The following is an 8,760-nucleotide window of genomic DNA, read 5'->3' as shown; positions in this document are numbered from 1 at the left end:
GAATGCAAGACCATCGGGAGGGGCAGAATCCCCTCCCTGCTGCAGAACAGCTGGAGCATCTCGAAGAGAAAAAGTCTCGCTCTTTTTTTTTTTTTGAACACCGGGAAAGAAAGACTCCCCTCGCTTTCCCCCCACCCCCACGCTGGCCCATTTGTAAGGACAGAATCTCCCTTCTTCTGCTGCACATCTGCCACATCTGGAAGGGCAGAACTTACCCCTCTGGCGCTGCACGTCTGGAAGAGAATGATCCCCCCTTACCACTCTGCCCTTTTCACATCTGGCAGGAGAGCATTTCCCTGCTCGGGCTGGTCCATTTGGAAAGGAGCCATTTCCCCTCACCCCTGCTCCCCTTTCCAGGCACATCTGGAGCGCCCGTGGGGCAAGCCAGACTCCCAGCTGCCAGGAAAGCTCCTCCCCGCCCCGCCTCCCCTGCCGCCGGGAAGGAAACCCTCCTTCATTTGCATAATACGACGTCACTGGGGGAGGCCGGGCCAATCAGCCCCGCGGTGGGCGGGGCGCTGGGCGGCTGGGAAGGCGCCGCAAGGAGAAGCGAAGTAGCGACGGCGGCGCTCGGGGATCGCTGGGAGCGGGACCCGCCGGCTGCGCGGCCCTGGCGCCCCGGGGAAGGTGAGTGAATCGGGCCCTGCAGCGCCAGAGGTTCAAGCGCAGCAGCTGCAGCAGCAGGGCCGGGACTCCGGATCGACTCCCCTTTGCGCCGCGGGGCATCGCGGCGGGTGGGGGGCTTGTTTCCCCTCCCGATCCTCTCCGGGGCTGGAGTCGGGGAGCCCCCGGCCCGCTGCCGCGGAGGGTCCCTCCCGCCCGTGGAACCTCGGCTGGGTTCCTTCTCGCCCGGTGCCGGGTCGGCCGGCTCCCGGCGTGTAAACGGCCCCTGAGCGCGGCTGCCCTGCGCAGTGGGGCTGCCCGGCCGCCTGCGGGCGCTGCGCTGCGCTGCGCTGCGGGACGGCAGGCCTGTGGCACGCGCGAGTTCGCCAACTTTCAGCCCTCTGCGGAAAACTTTGCAAACACGAAAGGGGAGGGGGGAAGGGGTTGTTGTTATTAAATCTTAACTGTTTTTTATTTAGAAAAATAATAATCCTGCACAGTCTCCTTTTCTTTGTGTTCTAGCTCTGCCACAGCTGTAGCCCTAGGCAAATCAGTTAACCCCCCCGTGCCTCAGTTTCCCCGTCCATAGAGTGGAGAAATTAATTCGACCTGGTGAAAAAAGGGGCAAAGTAAATCACAAACACGAGCAGCTTTGCACACACCAAAAGTCCCTTTATCTGAAAATTTTCAACCAACTCTAGTAAGCGAGCAGGAGGGAGCAGAAAGGTTAAAAGGCTTAATTCGTTTATGTTTATAATGTGTTTTGAGATCCTTCGAGGAAAGGCATTGTAAGTCATCACTGTTGTTATGAAATGGAGAGCCAGGTAAATAATGAGCTTTGTAATGTAAAGTACTTTACTTTTTTTTGGTCTCAATAAATTTAAATACATCAGCTTTTCAGATCCCCAAGATCACTTGGAATAGTAGAAATTAGGTGGAAATGAAAGATTCATTAAACTGAGCAAGATATATTTGATAGAGGACGCACCCAGTATTAAAACGATGGTAGCTAAAAGGGCAACAAAATGCACACCGCAGCTGCTTCAGCACCACCACCAGTATTCTCTGTATTCTCTGAAATGCAAACTGATTTGCTTTAATTCTCTCCTTTGGACGAGGGTGTGCGCAGGGATATTGGACATGTTGATTCCTAGCCACGCGTCCAATGGCATGGGGTGTAACTTTAATTTTCATCTCCATTTCAAGCAGAAGAGCCTTCAACAACTGCACTCTTCTGCTGTACAAGGGGGTGAGGGTGAGTCATATTGAAGACACAACACGGAAATAGAATGAAAAGAACATATCCTAGCATGCAGTGGTCCCTCCTGTTCGGCAATACAGAGAACAATCTGAAACTGATTCGACGCTGGCAGCAGCCAGGCCCTTTTCACCATGTGTGCTTGTGGAGGTCAGCTGCCTGCAAATACAAACCATTCTGTAGCAGTATTTAGCAAGAAAATGATTAAGTCTGGCTTGTTTTGTTGGAGCAGGGAGAAAGGCAGAGCATGGGGACCACATCTTGTAAGCCCTCCAGTTCTGTGACCTATGTGGGTTTCATTTTTATCTGTTTTCCACATGGGTTGATTAATAAACACCACCAGGGACTCTCTCTCACAATGTATTTGTACAGTGTGTAGAAAAATAAATCCCTGATTTTGAGGCCTGTAGGTGCTATTGTAATACAAAACACACACATACACACTTTTGTGGTCTTCCTGCTGGCCACTCTTTTGTGGTTCAGCCAGTGGTGATGCACTGGCAAAATGTTTAAAACGTCCTTTACTATTTTAAATAATTGGCTTTATTTTCATTTATTTTGTCATTGCACCAACAGCTTCTTTTATTTCTGAGATCCCAGCACACACCTGATCAGATGTAATTAAAGCAGTTAGTTTTCCTGACAGTCTGTTTTTAACTCTGCTGCCTTCTTTGTGGTCCCCTGGTCTCTGAGCAGAACTCACTGAACTTAGATTTACTGAGCTGCACTCTTCAGGGCTGACCTTGCGAGGCACTGAGGGCTTCCTACTAGGAGCCACGCAGTCAACGCCTGCTAAAGTCCATAGTTAGGCCACAGCGCAGCCTTCTATTCCCACCTATCTCTTACCATCCCCATGAATTTTATTTCAGTCCTTGACAAGCAGAGGACGCTGCCAGCTGTCAAACACTCTCCTTTTAACAGGATTCTGGGGTGGCACAGGCAGAATTTGCCTTGCAGAATGCTTACTACAGCTGATGACATGTGAGAAGGAAAAAAACCAGATTGTCTTGTAGAGCCCAGGCTAAGTTTTCAGGGCTGGTAGTTAGAAAAGTTAGAAAAGCAACCTATGTGTGGATGTGTATAAAATATGCCAGCCAACTGCTCCAGCCATGCTGTGCTGGTTTTTCATTGACTCTTACAGTCAAGGTGAATTGAAGTGTTTTAGAAAACAAAAATGTATACACCTAAAAAGACAAATGGCTCCATGTTAACAGTGAGCTGAGACACTTGCAGCATTGAAGATCTGATTTCAAGACCTCCTTGGGCTGTCTTTCTCCCAGCACAGCTGGTGGTTTTCACCCACACCAAAAGCAGAGCGGAGAACTGCATCTTTGGACAGTCCTGCTTATTTAGCTGAGCTGGTAGCACCCTGTGGCTCACAGCCGGTGTTCCTTCCAGCAGTGCTGTCTCAGCAAGGTAGATCAGATGCAGTGGCAGAAGGAAAGCATAGAGAGTTGTCATGTCTGCCTTGCGTAAACTGACTTCTCTGTTCCTGCCAGTTCCAGGCCACCTTGGAATCTGGAAATTACTTGGAGGCAGAGCTCATGTGAATCCTTTTTGAAGTGTGGAGCTGCCTGGCCCGTAACCCTACCCCACTTGGCTACAAGCTGCTATCAGATGAATGTATCATCCTGCAATTAGGCTTCTGCTAGATTGACACCAAATATCCTTTTAATTTGGGCCTGAATTTAGGATTTTTTCCTTCAAAACATAAGGCTAATTTAATATTTATCTGAAAAAAACCCTATAACATTGCAGCATTCACAGGAGGGACAAAACTTGAAATTGGAGAGACATGAAATTGAATAGTCAATTTTTGTTGTGTGACCGAGAAAGGTAGAAGTACAGCAAAAATAATGAAAAAGCAAATTAGCTTTTCCAAGAATCTTCCGTTTTAGTAATCGAAGGTGTTGTCAGGACTGCAAAGACAGTTTGTTAAAAAAAGAAATGTTTTATCTATTACCGTCTCTTTAATTTAGATGCCCAGTGGTTTTTTCAACTTTCTAGATTCCTTGTATTAGACAAATCAAAAAGCAAGACAGACAATTTTTGTTGTAGGCCTTGATTCTGCCTGCACTTATGTACGTGAGTAACTTTATTGCATGTAGAAAAGGAGTACTTGTGGCACCTTAGAGACTAACAAATTTATTAGAGCATAAGCTTTCGTGAACTGAGCTGTAGCTCACGAAAGCTTATGCTCTAATAAATTTGCTAGTCTCTAAGGTGCCACAAGTACTCCTTTTCTTTTTGCGAATACAGACTAACACGGCTGCTACTCTGAAACCTGTCTTTATTGCATGTGAATAGTTCAATGGGTCCATTCTTGTTCATAATTTATTCATGTCAATGAGTGACGGCAAGACACTGGCCTTCATGCTTAGAGCTGGATGTCACATTATTATTAATTATTATTATTAGGGCTGTCAAGCGATTAAAAAAATTAATCGGCATTAATCAGGCAATTAATCGCACTCTTAAACAATAATAGAATACCATTTCGTTAAATATTTTTGGATGTTTTCTACGTTTTCAAATGTATTGATTTCAATTACAACACAGAATACAAAGTGTACAGTGCTCACTTTCTATTTATTTTTGATTACAAATATTTTCACAGTAAAAAACAAAAGAAATAGTATTTGTCAATTTATCTAATACAAGTACTGTAGTGCAATCTCTTTATCAAGTTGAAAGTACAAATGTAGAATTATGTACAAAAAAACTGCATTAAAAATAAAACAATGTAAAACTTTAGAGCCTAAAAGTCCACTCAGTCCTACTTCAGCCAATTGTTCAGACAAAGTTTGGTTACAATTTGCAGGAGATAATGCTGCCCGCTTCTTGTTTACAATGTCACCTGAAAGTGAGAACAGGCATTTGTAGGGCACTGTTGTAGCTGGCGTTACAAGATATTTACGTGCCAGATGTGCTAAAGATTTATATGTCCCTTCGTGCTTTAACCACCATTCCAGGGGACATGCATCCATGCTGATGACGGGTTTTGCTCGATAACAATCCAAAGCAGAGCGGATCAAGGCATCTTTATTTTCATTATCTGAGTCAGATGTCACCAGCAGAAGGTTGATTTTTTTGGTGGTGGTTTGGGTTCTGTAATTTCCGCATTGGAGTGACTTCTGAAAGCATGCTCCACACCTCATCCCTCTCAGATTTTGGAAGGCACTTCAGATTCTTAAACCTGGGGTCGAGTGCTGTATCTCTCCTTAGAAATCTCACACTGATACCTTCTTTGCGTTTTGTCAAATCTGCTGTGAAAATGTTCTTAAAACGAACTGTGCTGGGTCATCATCCGAGACTGGCGGAATGCGGGTAAAACAGAGCAGGGGGGATACAATTCTCCCCCAAGGAGTGAAGTCACAAATTTAATTAACACACTATTTTTTTAACGAGCATCATTAGCATGGAAGCATGTCCTTTGGAATGGTGGCCGAAGCATGAAGGGGTATATGAATGTTTAGTATATCTGGCATGTAAATACCTTGCAACGCCGGCTACAAAAGTGCCATGAGAACACTTGTTCTCACTTTCAGGTGACATTGTAAATAAGAAGCAGGTAGCATTATCTCCTGTAAATGTAAACAAACTTGTTTGTCTTAGCGATCGGCTGAACACAAAGTGGGACTGAGTGGACTTGTAGGCGCTAAAGTTTTGCATTGCTTTGTTTTTGAGTGCAGTTATGTAACAAAAAAAATCTACATTTGTAAGTTACACTTTCACAATAAAGCGATTGCACTACAGTACTTTTACAAGGTGAACTGAAAAATGCTATTTCTTTTGTTTATCATTTTTACCGTGCAAATCTTTGTAATAAAAATAATAATATAAAGTGAGCACTGTGCACTTTGTATTCTGTGTTGTAATAGAAAACAACATATTTGCAAATATAAAAAAAATCCAAACGTATTTAATAAATTTCAGTTGGTATTCTATTGTTTAACAGTGCAATTAATCGTGATTAATTTTTTGAGTTAATCGCATGAATTAACTGCAACTAATCAACAGCTCTAATTATTATTATTATTATTATTATTGTTTGTTTGTTTTACCGTAGTGCCTAGGGGCCCATTGTGTTAGGTGCTGTACAAACACAAGACAAAAAGACACTCTTGCCCCAAACAGTTTACTGTCTAAGACAAGAAACAACAGATTGATATAGACTGATGGGAGAGTACCAGGAAACAATGAGACAATATTGGTCAGCATGATACACATAACCTTATCTAGTTATATATTTATACCAGGGTTATTAAGAAGCACACTACATTTTTCCTCAGAGGGATTTTACATTTGTTTTGCCTTTTTCTTTTTGTTTACACTTGTAGATCTTTCTTTCTTCTTGATTATTTTACCTTTGTTCCTAGAGATAAATAATGACCTAATTGCTGTTAATTCCACTGTAGGGGAGTCAGATTTTTGAATGGGTAGAAATCATTCCCATCTGTTAGGTTAACACTAGTGGTTTAAGGTGACTTGGGACAAGGCCAAATGTTCTGTTGCTTGATTTAAGATTCTCATGGTGATATTTAATCTGGCTTTTTTAATCATTTAAGAAGCCAAGAGGAATGTAGTTAGATTTACAAAATGCATTTGGGCATGTGCTTAACATGATTTTTAATAAAACCCTAGCAGCTCAATCTTGCTCATGCTGAAGTCAGTTGTTGTTTAGCTACTGACTTCTATGAGAACAGGAATCCTTATTCTGGCAAAGGTTTTACTGAAAGACATCTATTTTTTCACAGAAATAAATTGCATTTGTATTGCTCCCATCTGCTGGGGCCTCCCATGTGCCCAGCTAACCACCCAGAAGACAGTTTGTTCTAAGGAGAGTCGCTACATAATTTTTGTTATTTAATCAGGATTTAAACCCATGTTTTCAGTGGCAGGTAAACAGTGGCATTCATCCATGACACCACCACGGCTTGCAGAACTAAGGGAATTAATCAAATATTTTGCACCTGCATGGTATTTAATAGCCTCACATCTCTAAGCACTTTAAAAACATTGATTAAGATTCACACTTTCCCTGTGAGGTAGGAAGGTATTATTGTACTCCTTAAGTAGGTGGGGAAACTGTAGCATGGAAAGCTGATGGCCTAAATTCTCATAAGCATCCACTAATTTAGGGCATCTCAGTTTTCGGGGCCCAGATCTTCAAAGGTACGTAGGCACCTGATTCCTGTTGTCCGGTTTGAGTCCATAGGTCCTGATTTTCAGAAGGGCTGACTACCAGGAGTGCTCTGTACCTCTGAAAGTCTCACGTTTAAACGGGAGGTATCTTAAATTAGGGGTCACTTAGGAAAAGTTTTCCAAAGGGACATAGTCAAGGGCGAAGCAAATCATGTGCAGAGCTGGGAGCAGGTTTCAAAGTAGCAGCCGTGTTAGTCTGTATTTGCAAAAAGAAAAGGAGTACTTGTGGCACCTTAGAGACTAACAAATTTATTTGAGCATAAGCTTTCGTGAGCTACAGCTCACTTCATCAGATGCATCGGAGCAGAATCCTAACTCCTATTCCCTTGCTGTATTAGTACCACACTGCAAAAGGTAGGCACAGTGCAAAACCAAACAAAAAGAATCCCGCCTAGGCCACTTAGATGTGTCACTGATTGCGGATAAAAAGCCCTGAGCTGTGTAGAAATCCTTTACCCCTAAGTCTAGGGCTTTGCAACCAAATTTTAAATACAGATAAACAGTTTATTTTCCTCTGAATGGGCCCGCCCTTATTTACCAACGATTGCGATAAGGCAGGAAAATCTCTACACTGTCGCATAACTCGGTCAGGCTGGCAAAGATGTGGAGGTTGGTGTGCGCACGTTCATCCGAGCTGAATAAGCACACGCTCTTGCACAAGGAGTGTCTCTTGGCTCTCAAAATGCTTGACTTTAGCCACCCTTGCTTGGTAAAGTTCAGCTAGAGGCAGGTGACGGGAGGTGGGGCGGAACAGAGGCGTGGGGAATACCTTGGCGGTCTGTCTAACACTCCAATGCCTTCAGACAAATAACATCCTCCCGCCAGAATGATGGGCTGTGCTGAGCCCGGGAACTTTACCCAGTGTCTGAAGGGGACAATGGTGGTCTGAGCTGGTCCCTTGCACATTACTGGCTCCGTTCTCCCCTGGTGGTTCCTAGAAAATGCCCACCTAGCCCTTTCCTGCCCACCGACCTGCATCGTTGGGGGTGGGCTGGCAAAGCAGACTCACGTTCCCCACACTATTCCAGGCGGGTGTCTTCAGAGAGGTGTGCAGCCTGCCTCCTCACCCACCCCGCCAGCTGCAGTGGGATCCTGCAGCTTTGCTGCTGGAGTCCTCTTCACTTTGTCTGAGAAACAGCAGAGCATGCTGGATGGGGGCGAGCACGGCCCTTAGTGAGAGGGGCCAGGGTGTGGGTAGCTAGTCCAGGTGACTGCAACGGGTAGCCAAGATGTGGCTGTGGGGAGAACAGCGCCAATGGGCAGCCCCCAGAGATCGTGGCTCAGGGTAAGTGGGGACCCCCAGGCTTGTTCTGGGGAGGGTAGGAGCTCAGCTGAGCCATATTCATCTTTCCCTGTCCCCAGCGAGAACCTCTCCCCCTTCCTGGAGTAATATGTCAGAGGAGCAGTCCGGAGCTCTCCTCCCACGTCAGCTGGAGCCTGAGGCCCTGTGCAATTCAGTAACGATATGCTGCCGACAGGGCCAGGCAGACCTGGGCTGGGAGCGCTGAGTGGGCCAGGCTATCGGACTGTCAGCTGTTTGGGGCAGGGATTGGCTTTTTGTAGGGAGTGTGCAGCACCCAGGACAGAGGTGCCTTGATCCCTGCCTGGGATGCCTTGGCATCACTGCAGAGCAGATAGTAAACAGTAAGAGTATGGGATGGGAGACTGAATCCACACTGAGGGGCTGGGAATAC

The 8,760-nt window shown here is 45.1% G+C and overlaps 1 protein-coding gene across 5 annotated transcripts in view; it reads left to right on the top strand.

Moving 5' to 3' along the window:
• Positions 1–498: 498 nt before the first annotated feature.
• Positions 499–8,760, top strand: part of LOC119861236 (interleukin 1 receptor accessory protein) — a 59,625-nt gene continuing 51,363 nt past the window's right edge. For all 5 annotated transcript variants that reach the window (XM_038416076.2, XM_043492255.1, XM_038416075.2 and 2 more), the window contains exon 1: positions 499–627. The gene's annotated coding sequence lies outside the window, so the exon portion shown is untranslated. The remainder of the gene's footprint in view (positions 628–8,760) is intronic.

The sequence above is a fragment of the Dermochelys coriacea genome, chromosome 9 (assembly GCF_009764565.3).
Source record: "Dermochelys coriacea isolate rDerCor1 chromosome 9, rDerCor1.pri.v4, whole genome shotgun sequence".
In the NCBI taxonomy this organism is placed as follows: Eukaryota; Metazoa; Chordata; order Testudines; family Dermochelyidae; genus Dermochelys; species Dermochelys coriacea.
The sequence above is the reverse complement of the archived record's forward strand: the minus strand, read 5'-3'. Positions and strand labels throughout refer to the sequence as shown.